Source organism: Anguilla rostrata, chromosome 6 (assembly GCF_018555375.3).
Source record: "Anguilla rostrata isolate EN2019 chromosome 6, ASM1855537v3, whole genome shotgun sequence".
NCBI lineage: Eukaryota > Metazoa > Chordata > Actinopteri > Anguilliformes > Anguillidae > Anguilla > Anguilla rostrata.
The window spans coordinates 4023833-4035923 of NC_057938.1; the positions used below are offsets into that span (position 1 = coordinate 4023833).

Here is a 12091-nt window from a genome sequence, read left to right on the forward strand (position 1 = left end):
GTTCCAGCCAATGGGATCGCAGCTGCTACCACAGATGATTTTTCACACTTCCTGCCACACAGTGTGCTGAGGCGATCAGCTCTGATCGGAGGGAGTGGGGCATCTCTCCCTGGAAACAACTGGTAACTCGTCGATGCCTGGTGTGTGGCAAGGAGGTCCTCACACCTTAGCCGCACAAATAACCCTGGCCATTTTAAGCCCACCTTAGCCTTAGTTGTTTTAACACCGAGTAGCTTAACCGTGCTGGCTATTTCGTGGTTCAGAACTCCCCGCTATGCAATGCAATATTTCCGCCTCAAAGCAGTTTGAACACGTTAACATATGTGGCCTGAACATTGTTTTAATACTTGATTCACTTCATCGTTCAACACTTCTTTAGAAACAATCTGACTACGCAGTGGACGTTAGTCTGCAGCAGGAGTATTACAGGCAGTTTACTTTGGCTAAACTGCAATGCGTCCCCTTAATGTGCGCTCAAGTGTACCAAGTGTCCCTCATGCTAATGTGTCTTAGAATAATGTTTGTCAAGATATAGGTAGATGAATAGCGGGCTTGCGTCTGTCTGCAGTGGAAGCCCTAAGCACCTGTGCCATAATTTCCGTCTGTTAGACACCCATGCCCCCCCCCCCCCCCTTCCCCCCGGTCCCTTGCTTCTCTGGCTTTTCACTCCCTTTTGAAGAGGCCGGCTTTCAAGAACATGTTCATAAATAGTGCTGGAAATACCCCCGCAATGCAACGAGACTGCACTTCAAATAAACATTCATCCTCCCTTTGTTTTCCCGCACTAAGAAGAAACAAAACTTGTATTTAGCCATTTAAATGACATTCTGATGGTAATTTATGTTTTATTTATTTGCTGTTCAAAGTTTGGAAGCCTCTTTGTCGGAGTGTTTAATAATAGTTCTGTGATATGAGCGCACTGTCCCCAAGGCAACATCATTAATTATCGGTCTCTGAAGGGCTGGACCTCTGCCTTTTCTAGACCTTTCTAAAAAAAAATAAAAATGATAAAATAAATTTCCCTCTAAAGATAAGCCCGCTCCTGCAGGATACTGTAACAATAGACCAGCTGGTAGACGTCTGCGCTGTCAGTTTGACTAATCATGAAAGGGGATTTGAATCGCGCCTCATTCCACAGATGCCTTCAACAGAACGCCGAAACCCATTAGTCAAATTTCCAGTCGGCGGCAGATAGGACGCCGGGCTTGCGTACGAAAGGCCTGCTGCATTCTGGGAAGGGTGGACGGAACTCCGGGCGCTGCCGCCGCCACCGGCCTGACCGTACGGAACGAGGACGGCTCTTTAATATCGAAAGCGCGACGGAGGAAGAGGAGGGCGGCGCGGAGGAGGAGGAGGAGGAGGAGGCAGGCTTTGATGCTGCCCCCGCCGCGCCGCTCCGGTTCAGAGTTGGCCGAATTTAATTTTCAGACGCCGACCTCCCGCGCCGCGGACCTTTATTGAAATCCCAGCGGTGCCCCCCCCCCCCGCCGACCGGGGTTAACCAACCGCGCGCGAGAGAAAAGAAGACGAGATAAAACGCCAAGCTCAGAAATAAGACGTCGCCCCTTCAAGATAAAAATAAGATGGTAGGTTGAGTGTGAGAGGAAGAGAGAGGGAAAAAAAAAACTTTTTGACTTTCTGGGGAGTTATAATTTATTATAATAAGAAAAGGCCTGGCGGAGGGTCCAATTGTCGCAAGTATAATCTGAATATCTGAAGTAGGTCATTGCATTGAACGAGGAACAGCTTAGAGGTGCGTTAGTGACTTAGGCACGTGTATATTAATAATGCATGCATTAATACATGGTAAGGCTTGATAGAGGTGCATCAAATGTAATTAAGTATGTACATGTTGATTATATAATGTTTGTTATTTTCCTCATCGTTAAATTTATGTCTGGACTCAGGTAATGTGCTCAGCCCCTTGCGAGTGCCTAACGCTGTTAATATGCTAATGCCGTCCTGCGTTTTCCCAACGTTCTGCCTGTGACCTAAAAAAAAGAAAAAGAAAAATGCCGCTAACTGGCCTCTTTGGGGCCCCGGTGGTTTTGGACTTCAGGAGCTGGAACACATACAAGGATTGTCTTCATGGTGCTGACCTACAACATCTCTCTCTCTCTCCTACTCCCTTTCTCTTGCTCCCTCACTCTCTCTCTCTTTCCTGCTCTCTTTCTCTCTCCCTCTCCCACTCTCTCTCTTGCTCACTAAGTTCTCTGTTCTTTCTCTCTCTCCCTCTCTCCTCTCTCTCTCTCTCATGGAGGTGATGCCCATAGTTTCTGTATCAGTGCCAGTCTCTCTCTCTCTCCCTCTCTCTCTCTCTCTCCCTCACTCTCTCCTGCTGTCTCTCTCTCTCTCTCTCCCTCTCTCCCTCCCTCAGACAGATTAACTCAAGGCTAGCCTTTGCTATGCATTGTTGACAGCAGGTTCAGCAGCATAAAGGGAGGTATCTGGTCTCTATAAAACCCTGTAGTTTCTAGTCAGGAATACATACCCAAGAGAGGAGACCTTGAGAGCTACCTGCCCCCCCCACCACCCCTTTCAGTTTGACAGCTCCCCCACCCCTGACCCCCCCCCCCAGTCAGCCAAAAGGTAAAAATTCCAAGTCCCCGTAAATAAAATGGCACGTGGCCTTCCTGGTTCTGTGTGTCAGTAATACACGACTTTGAGCTTGACAGCTTGGTGCCGCTGAAAACCCAGTCAATGATGCCCCCCTCCCCCAACCCCCCCCCCCCCCCGTCCCTCTTCTGCCGGTCCTGCGTTTGGGCAGAACTGCGCGTCACGGTAAAAGAGGACGATTGTCATGCTTTGAACGATAAAAGAAAGGGCCTCGAGAGAAGAGTTTTCTCCCTTAAGGTCATAGGTCATGTATCCCTCCTCCATTAGCTCCTGGAGAAGCGTATTTTTTATTTTATTTTTTTTTTAAACGCGCGCCCAGAAGTGTGGGAACCTGGCAGTGTGACAGCCCCCCCACACACCTCGCGGGCAGCTTAGCGCTATCGCTAACTCCCTCGAACCCGCGAGCCGGCTCAGGTCACAGAAAAAAGGTACGAGATTTGTGGAGAAAAGGCTTCTGTTCCTTTCCCACACTGTTACGGATTAAAGGAGGACTTTATTCGCTCGCAAATCAAAAGCGAGGGGCGTCTGGAAGCGGCGGCTCCCGTGTTGCTTTTGAATAATTAATCGTTAAACGGGCGGCACCGTGGAACCAGTCCTGAATGGGCTGCAACTTGCACGTGGTGAATATTAATTACACACCAGAGGAAAATCATCAGCAATTAATATTTTTAATAATTTATATTTTTTGTTTTTAACGACTTGGGTCGCACGCTTAGAAATACAGGTTGTAGCCTTCAGAATATCAACATTTAGATTCATAAAAAATGAAAAATCTGATCCAATAATATAGCATGCTGTGCTATGTTTCTGGAATATTAATGTCTGTGATCTTATTTATGATTCACATACATTTCATAGTGCGGTGTTAATAATGACATTTCAATAAAAATTGCTTATTTAAATTTTTTTTTAGGTGTATTTAGTTTTATACTCCATTGGGGCTTTTGGTTGACTTTTGTTGGCCAAAAATGATACTCCACGTATATTCACGGACACGTGGACGGAGAACCTCTTGAGAATGGAGTCAAAGGTCAATCCGCCCTGGCCCTGTGTTGACGGAGGCGAACCGGGCCGACGCGCGGAGGCCGCGTCTGTCTCCCCGGGCCCCCTGCGGCTGCAGAGTACACAGGGATGTGTGAAGAGGGCTGAGCTGTGATTGAATCAGGGCTGGCTGTGGGAGAGAGGAGGACAGAGCACGACCGACATCCGGTAACGTTCCCAAGTGAAGCGCCGGGATGTCGTTCGATTGAATCCATGCAGTAGGACGACTAGAGATTTACAATACAACTTAACCGCTGCGTTGTTTGTGCATTAGATCGTATAGATTGTATTAGATATTTCTTTAATAGGTGCTCTTATCCAGAGCACATTACAATGTGGGAGTAACAGAAGTGAACACACCTATAACAGTTACAGACCTGACTTAACAGAGTTGTCTGACCAGCGTGTATAAATACATCACGCAAAAATGCTAATGAAAATTAGCTGCGCTAACTAAGAACCTAAATGCCAACTCTGAATGCATACGAACTGCACTCATATCGGGGCTCTAAGAAGATAAACACTATAAAGCATAAAAATATCCGTGAGATAACCTGCCTCTGTTTCCTGTACAAGGAAAATTAACCCAGCGCCTGCACGAACCGTAAAATGACAAAAACAAAGCTAACGCAGCCGCCCGGCGCGGTTCCCTGTTCCTTTCGGCCGAAGCTCGCCGCAGGGCGCGTACGATTCACGCGGCACGGAGCCGCTCTTAGGCGCACGCGGCACGGAGCCGCTCTTAGGCGAACGCACCGGGGGGTCACCGGCAGACCACTTAGAGTCATTTCCGCCAGACTTCATTTTCAGACAAATCACAGTGCCAGTGTGGCGGGAGGGTGGGTGGGTGGGTGGGCTGGGGTGGAGCGGGGATGGCTTCATTTTAAGGAATATTCCTGCTCCAGCCTAAATAGCAATATTCCAGTCGGTGTGGCGCTCAGCTCCTTTCCCGGGCTGAATTGCTATTCCGTGCTCACGGGAACTGTTGGGCATCATAAAACATGTTGTCTCTGCAGTGACAAAAGCAATCCTGTTAAATATGCATGTATATGCACAACTAAATCAATTATTTAGACGGAAAATGAAATCAGATTAGCAAATATGCATATTTTAAAGTTTTAACAGTGAACGGCGGCGTTTCAAGCAGACTTGTCATGTTATAGAACATATGCATGTGATATAACCTATTGTTAAATTGCCTTATTATGGGATACTGTGCCAGAAGGTTGTTATAAAAGTGGAATTCTGGAATCTACCTGGCATTTTCTTTAGTTTATCTATGGAGAAAAATTACAATTACACAAAACAGGCTTTGTTTTTCGAAACGATTTACAAAGCTCTTTTGGCTGTAACTGTTTTCGTTATTCGAATGTAGCGAATCAGTAACCAGTGGAAACGTGTAATCGTGTTGTTTTTTCACCCTTTTGTTTTTCACGTTGCTGTGAGAGAAGAATCGATCGTGATGGCACAGCTGACCTGTTCTCCCATGTAACAAGTGGGGGGTGGGAGGGGGACGGGGGACGGGAGGGAGGGCGGGCGGGTGGGCGGGCGGCCGGGGGGTAAGGGGGTAATGGGCAACAGTATTTGTCTTTGAAGAACAGCAGTCAGTGCGCTGGCTGTGAAAGAAGCGGCACGAAAGATTTTCACTCGACTGATTTTCACAGAATTCCTGAGGTAGACCTGAAGTGAATCACTGAATCCTTGAAGTGACTCAACGTCACCATTCATATCGAACGTTTATTTACCCGCCAGTTTGCGCCCTGGCTGACTGCCGTTTCCCTTCTCCGAATCGGGGATTCCCGGTTGTATTTGGAGGCCCTGCGGTCATCCCTGTGACCTCCTCAGGCGATCCGGATGAATCCAGACAGGCAGCCGTGCTTCTCCGAGCTCCCGCTTCCTCTCGTTCTGCATTATACGCTGAAAAAGAATTCTTCATTGGATAAAGCTAAAATTTTTTCCTTCAGTTTGTTACACACATATATATATATATATATATATATATATATATTTTTTTTTTTTTTTTTTCTCAATTGAAAAAAATGTTTGGGTTCTATTTGAATGGTTTATCCAGTGAAGAACTTTGTCAGAGCGCTAGTTCAGTTTGCAGTTATTGTGGTGGTGGTGGTGGAATACAATGGTGGCGTGCACTTGAAAATAATCGCCCAAAAACAGAAAATGTGTTTCCAAAATCAAGGGATGCACTTTTTTCTGCATTCTCTCATTAGCCTTCAATAACATGACACAAATTTAAGTATATCTATTAATTATTTCAGTCAGCCACACCAGGGAACAACAATGGTTCAAGTCCAACAGCTTTTGTTGGCCTTTTACAATGGTTGGCAAGCAGAACCAGTCACCAATTATTTAGCATTTTTAATATAGATGACCTCTTATTGACTTCTTCCCCCTGTGAGTGTTGTTTTGCAAAATGGTGGAGGGCCAATAGTGGCCAGCTATTGGGTACCGTAAATTTGCTGTCTGAGATCGGTGATGTCTGTGAATAGAAAGAACACCGTTCTCTTAATTTGGGATCGTATATTTCTCTCCCCCACCCCACCCCCACACACACACACACAATCATTAGCATTTTCCGCACCGTTGGCTGTGTTTGACAGAAAAACTGCTTTCCGTATTTTAAAGCTTGCAGTCCTCTATCCTCATTTATATGACACAAAAAAGGCCCCTTGTTCTGCTCGGGGAGTTGTAATTAAGGAAATGAAAAGTCCTGCTTATTTATGCTTCGGTTTTCAGTTCAGACGGGTCACGGTTAATTATACGGCTAATGAGAAAATTAAGACGCATGCTCTGCCTGGTACTCGACACGAGGAAGAATTGGGAAGATCTGCATCAGGAGGAAGAATTGCTTTACCACGCTCTGGGCTGGCAAAAAACGAAGGCGTTTTCGTTTTGGTATTCACTTGTCCGCACACTTCAAAATGGAGAGGTACATGGATACTGGACTCAGGACTCGCTTGTGGGTTCCAGCTTGGCTGTGGTAGTATTCTACTACAGAGCTGCTGAACAGGACAGGGTGGCGGCCATTGCTGCAGGCAGAATTCCGTGGTACTGTACCTTTACCTCGCGCCCATTTGTATTCTGTCGAACGTACTGTATGCATAGCCCGGGACGAAAGAAAACTAAACAAAACCAGAATAAAAACTGTTCAGTAATTTGAGTTCCGTATTTCGACGTAGGAATAAACCCACGCGGTCGTTTTACAGGTTTATGCAGTTGCGCCTGTGGACGTGAGAGAGTCGCCGTTGATGATGAAAAGTTTGGGGAGAGGCCCGAATTCAGCCTCGCCCAGCATGAAGGCCCGGGGACACGGCTAATCAGCGCCAGACGTGATTTCGCACAAGATTTATGCATCTCCAAGAATAACTTGCTCTAGGGGGGTCAGGCACCCCTAAACTGACACCGCTAGTGATCCTTAAAACTTTCAACGATCTCATGAAGAATTAACCGGCCCCCGCTGAGACCGCGGATCAAAATGGCCGCCCCGCTACAAACGCTCCGCTATTAATAATGTTAAACTCGAGGAAGGTAGAACCCCTAATGGCTGTGATTTTTTTTTTACTTCTTTTTGATTGGATACATCAAACTGCTCCATTTTCACTCCAGCCCAAGCCGCACTTTACATAAAGCAAGATTCTAACTTTGAGGGGATTCAGTTATACCAGGACACTGCTATTATTATTATTATTATTATTTACACTTCACAATCAGCTGAAACTACTGGAAGCTCAAAAGTACTGGAGAGACAAGAGAGAAAAATGGAGATGCAGAGTGTGAAAAAGAGAGAAACTGAGAGAGATAGAAACGGATACAGAGAGGGAGGGAGAAAGATAGAGAGAGACAGATGGATAGGGGGAGAGCGAGAGAGTGAAACAAACTGATACACAGAGGGAGAGAGTGAACAACTGATACAGAGAGAGAGAGAGAAACTGATACAGAGAGAGAGAGAGAGAAACTGACGGATAGGGAGAGAGAGAGAGAAACTGATTCAGAGAGGGAGAGAGAGAGAGAGAAACTGATTCAGAGAGGGAGAGAGAGAGAGAGAAACTGATTCAGAGAGGGAGAGAGAGAGAGAGAAACTGATTCAGAGAGGGAGAGAGAGAGAAACTGATTCAGAGAGGGAGAGAGAGTGGGAGAGAGAGAGAAACTGATACAGAGAGAGAGTGAGAGAGAGAGAAACTGATTCAGAGAGGGAGAGAGAGAAACTGATTCAGAGAGGGAGAGAGAGAAACTGATTCAGAGAGGGAGAGAGAGAAACTGATTCAGAGAGGGAGAGAGAGAAACTGATTCAGAGAGGGAGAGAGAGAAAAACTGATTCAGAGGGGGAGAGAGAGACAGATGGAGAAAATCTATGCACTCTGGGTACCCGTGTTTGCTCAAGTCTCCAGATGCTGCAGAGGGTTGCGAGCTGCGATAGAACCTTGAGATGGAGCGATTGCCATGCAGGCTGTTTAAAATTTCATGACGACAGGAGAGAGGGACCTGCTTTCAGGAACATGCCCGGACCCCCCCCCCCCCCCCCCCAGCACTGCCAACCCCAGCCCCATTTCATGTGAGCTTACCTTGGGGGAATTTGATGCACAGGGACTTGCGTGCGCACAACCCATTGCTTAGCAATCAGTAAGCAGCGCTCTCTGTGAGATCAGTGGGAGGAAATTGAAAGCTGGGAACTTGAGGCGCGGAGGGGCGAGAACCGTGCCGACGGCTTCAAAAAGGAAAAAGAAAAAAAAATAGATTTTTAAAAATGTTATCTCACTTTTTTTTTTTTTTGCTGTTATTGAAGGGCGGAATTGTTTTAAATACACTGTAGACTTATTTACAGTATGTTTAATGTCAAAAGTCTTTCGTGGTGTATTTATGTGATGTTTACTTCGACAGGGACTGATACATAAACAGATGGTATTTAATAATATATAGCCTAGTATCAGCCTATTTATCTATTTAATTAAAATATGCCTTCAGAACCGCATGAATGGGCAGTAATCTGATATGGTGCTTAGCATTCAGTCGTGGGTTTTTCTTTAAAGCGTGGATCAAAATGTACGCGACGGGTTTGCGGAACAAATATTTCCCCCCCCCCCCCGCTCATCATTACCCATGTACAGTGGTGAGGTCAGTCCCTCCCAGCAGGCAAAGGATTGTATTCGGTTACAGAGCGCGCATGCATAATGCAGGGATAGCCTTTCTGTGATCTGAACCTGGACACACAGCCGATAGGGGGGCAGGGGGGCGGAGGGAGGGGGGGTGGGAGTTACCCAGAGAGACCACAGTCCCGGTAACGCTGAAAACTAACGAGGAGCGTCGGAACCTTCCGGAGCGGACGACGGGCTCCGGGTGATAACTGCGGGCGTAGCGCGGAAGCTGGGATATAACGACGCGCTAACGCGTTAATATTTCAGACTGGTGCGAGTACGCAAGCCCTCCCTCGAGCGCTGGCTCGGCTGGGCTCCGTTGGGGGGGCGGGGGGGAGATGGACAGTTTAGAATAATTGGCGGAGTCTGTTTCTGGCAGTGTTCCAGCTCTCCCGGTTAATTAATATTTCAGCGTGCGAGGGGGCGGGGGAGGGGGAGGGGGGGAGCCGCAGCTGCCTGTCCTTTCGGCAACCTTTTCGGCTCGCGTTCCGGTCCCGCTATCCCGCGGCGAGCTGTTCTGCGCGAGGGCCGGCGGCAGAAGGCGCTCCGTTTTCAACGAGCTGCGCCGCGCGCTCGCGGTGCCTGTTCCGTGATGCACTGGTCCTGGTCCTGGTCCTGATTGCGCGGAACACGCGCATGCAGACCGTTGGTTGCTTGCCCGTCGAGGTCCGGGGCGCAGAGCGGCGGCCGTTCTACGAGCTTCGTCGGCGCACTTTTACCGTGACGCACTGGTCCTGGTCCTGGTCTGTTATGTGCAGTCAGCCCGGCCTGTGTCACTGTGACTCGCATGCAGTAACTCAAGCGGATGCACGTACGCTCTCTCGCAACGCAAGCGGCTCCAGATGAGCACGTCTGCGAAATTAATGCAGTGGAAATGCAGTGTAAACCCCCCCCAGCCTCTGCAACTGGCCTGCACCTGCGGCTTTAGCTGTGCAGTCAGAGGTGGAGTGACTGCACCTACGGCTTCAGCTGCGCAGTCAGTGGTGCAGTGGCTGCACCTGCGGCTTCAGCTGCGCAGTTAGTGGTACAGTGGCTGCACCTGCGGCTTCAGCTGCACAGTCAGTGGTGCAGTGGCTGCACCTGCGGCTTCAGCTGCGCAGTTAGTGGTACAGTGGCTGCACCTGCTGCTTCAGCTGCGCAGTCAGTGGTGCAGTGGCTGCACCTGCGGCTTCAGCTGCGCAGTCAGTGGTGCAGTGGCTGCTTCAGCTGCGCAGTCAGTGGTGCTGTGGCCGCGGCAGCTCGGCTGCGTGTTTGTGCAGAGCGGGACGGGGGAGGTCGGCTGCGTTTCGGAGGACGCCCAGAGGACTCTCACGCGCCAGGCTCTGCTCTCCAGGGGCCCTGCGGCAATGAGAGGGGGACGGCGGGTTTGGCCGGGCATTCCAAAGAGGGGTGTAAAAAAACGGGCCTGTCTGCGCAAGGTTAAAATGCCCCGGCTAAGGACATGCTTACCAAGCTGGGGCGGCGGTGCGGCAGAACGGTCACGGAGCCGGGCTTGCTACACAGAGGCTGCGGGTTCGATTCTCGGGTGGGGCATTCCGATTGTGCTATCGAGCCATTTTCTTGGCCTGACTTGATTCAGTAAGCAGCCCCGGCTGCATGAACGTATCGCGTGTTTAAAAAAACAAAAGACAACGTAAAATCCATGCAAGTCACTCTGGGTAAGGGCGTCCGCTAGGTGCGTAAATCTAATGTGATGTGTAATCTTTGGAAGGTGGCCCGTTTTCAGAACGGCTCGGTAAAAACTAGGAGGACGTTAGCGGCGTCTGAGGAAGTGGTGAGGAGCAACAGCAGCGTGTCTGGGCTAACTGCTAACCGTGCCTAATTTAATAAAAATCAGTGAAAATCACTTAAAGATGAATTACGCTGGGATGTTGGGCCCCGTCGGCACAAGCGCACACCGTATCTCAGGGCCAGCGATGCCTGGATGATGAATGCCGCGCTTTAAATCCTGGGGTTCGGAGCACAGCTAGTGCGTTAATGGGGGAATATTCATTTAAAAAAAAAAATTAAAAAAAGAAAATTAAAAACCGAGAATCAAGTATGTTCGGCAGACGCCGAGATCATTAAAAGCGAGGAGTGAGGAGTCTGAACCAATGGGCTCGTCGGCTTTAGTGTTAATGTGCCGACTGGCGCGGAGGACCGGAATTACTGCTGCCGTGGCGACGCTCCATCAATCCGCCGCGTGGAAATTGGTGTTATCCCTCGGAGACGACCTGGGCCAATCTTCGCGGAAGGACCGCGGCGACGAGGAGGGCGCCTGGCGGTTCACACCTGACCGGTGGGGGGGGCGTTGGGGAGGAGGGTGTGCAGTCACAAGGAGAGCGGCTGATTTCCACACTTGGGAGGCCAAGTGCTTGCAGATGGTCCCTATGGGGCAAAATTGCTTTAAGCTAATAGACAAGTTTGCCTTCATATGGGACGGCTGTTTTGAATGAGTCATTTTCTGACCTGGTTGAGTCATTGACTTTTCTTCCCCCTCATTTTAAAATGTGTGTAAATCGATCCTCCAGGATTAGGGTCCATGCGTCAGATGCGGATGTGTGTGAGATCTGTTTATTAATTATTGACTTCTTTTTTTGGGTGGAGTGTGTGATCACACGTGCCCTCTGCAGTGTGTTCCCATGTTGAGGCTCCGGAGCTTAAAATGGTTCCATCAGCAGCGGGTTGTTCCCGCCGGTGAATAATTGAGAGCCTTTAACGTCAGACGTGATCCGCGGTCCTCCTCAGCGGTCAGCGGAGCTGGGACGGGCCTCGAGCTGTAACCGGGGGATACGGAACCCCCGCGGGGTTGCCTGGGAGACGAGCGGGTGTTCCAGGGGACAGTCAAGGTGACCAGGAAACGGCACGGAGAGAAGCCGGGGCGGGGGGGTGGGGCGTGGGGGGTGTGGGGCGGGGTGGGGGATGGAGTAAGGCTGGAGGACAGATGTGCTGACCGGAGGAGTTTGAGCCGATGTGGGTGTCGTGCTCTGAAGCCGCTTGGCGAGGAGAGGGGGGTTGGACGGGGCCGCGTGGGCGTTTGCTGGTGAGAGGCGGAAGCCGCGGATGCCCTCTGCCCCGCTGCGCTCTCCCTCAGATCTGAGCCTTCCTCGTAAACTGCCCCTCCGCCCAGGCAAAGCGCTTTTTCCCAATATATATTTCATCCCTCCTCTCTTCTTCTTCTTCTTCTTCTTGTTCTTTCCTGATGAGCTGAAGGCGTGATCTCTGGTGTGTGTGTGTGTGTGTGTGTGTGTGTGTGTGTGTGTGTGCGCGCGTGCGTGTGTGTGTGTGTGTTTGTGTGGAGAGAGGTGTGT

The 12091-nt window shown here is 49.4% G+C and overlaps 1 long non-coding RNA gene across 2 annotated transcripts in view; it reads left to right on the forward strand.

Moving 5' to 3' along the window:
* The window catches only part of LOC135258277 (uncharacterized), a 107785-nt gene that overhangs the window by 17435 nt on the left and 78259 nt on the right, over nucleotides 1-12091 (forward strand). Inside the window, exon 3 of one of the 2 annotated variants that reach the window (XR_010330939.1) lies at nucleotides 1139-1801. The exons of the other annotated variant lie outside the window; for it this stretch is intronic. This is a non-coding gene — a long non-coding RNA (uncharacterized LOC135258277). Of the gene's footprint in view, nucleotides 1-1138; nucleotides 1802-12091 lie in introns of those variants that run through there. 2 annotated transcript variants of the gene reach the window in all.